Below are 906 nucleotides of genomic sequence, written 5' to 3'. Positions count from 1 at the left end.
CTCGTGATCAAATTTTTTCTATTCTTTAAAAATTTCTAATTTATAAAGCATTTCAATGCTATAAAACTAAAAATAAAAAAAAAAGTACAATTATATTACTTTTATAACACTATAATATTAATCATTGCGTGACAGGATCCATTATTAAAAATAAAACCTATTATAATTACTTAAAAGGATTTTATGTCACAATAAAGATTTAAAAATAACGGCGAGAAATTATAATGATTACATAAAACTCAGCTATCTATAACACTATAATAAACACTTAAACAATCCATTAGCTTTATTTGAAACTGAGTAATAATTTTGTGTTTATTTAATATTTTTACAGTGCTCTTTGTGCATTACCAGGTCTCGTTGTGCGTCTGTATGTCTATCCATCTGTTCGATTGTCATTACGCTGTGTATCTCATTGACAGTGTCAGACAGACTGTTTTAATTAAATAGTGAAGTCCCGTGTATGGGGCAGGTGATATACGTCTGTTTCGCTGATCGATTTTCTTCATGAACAAGTAGGTGATCAGCCTTCTGTATCCTGCCACACCGAGACATTTTGTTTGTGCGTCCCCACCGAGAATCGAACCCAGGCCGCCTCGGTTCTATGCTAACGCGTTAACCACTGTGCCAAGGAGGCGGTCATTATAATTAACAGGTGTAATTCTATTGAGGCGATTACAAATAATAAAAATAGACGAAAGTGATTCTAAGCGATTCTAAGCGAAAGATCATGTATGAGGTATGATATGTAACTACAACTTGCTCGTTAGGGATTGATCCACATTAATTTAAAGAGACAGTCAGTGTGAAACCGCCCCGTCTGGTAACTGCAGAACAAAAATGCACGTTGGCGTTGAAAACAAAATGTCTCTATTAGGCATCAGAGTGCTGGCTAGCTACTTGCCA

This window comes from Zerene cesonia, chromosome 27 (genome assembly GCF_012273895.1).
Source record: "Zerene cesonia ecotype Mississippi chromosome 27, Zerene_cesonia_1.1, whole genome shotgun sequence".
NCBI lineage: Eukaryota > Metazoa > Arthropoda > Insecta > Lepidoptera > Pieridae > Zerene > Zerene cesonia.
Note: the sequence above shows the minus strand (reverse complement) of the source record.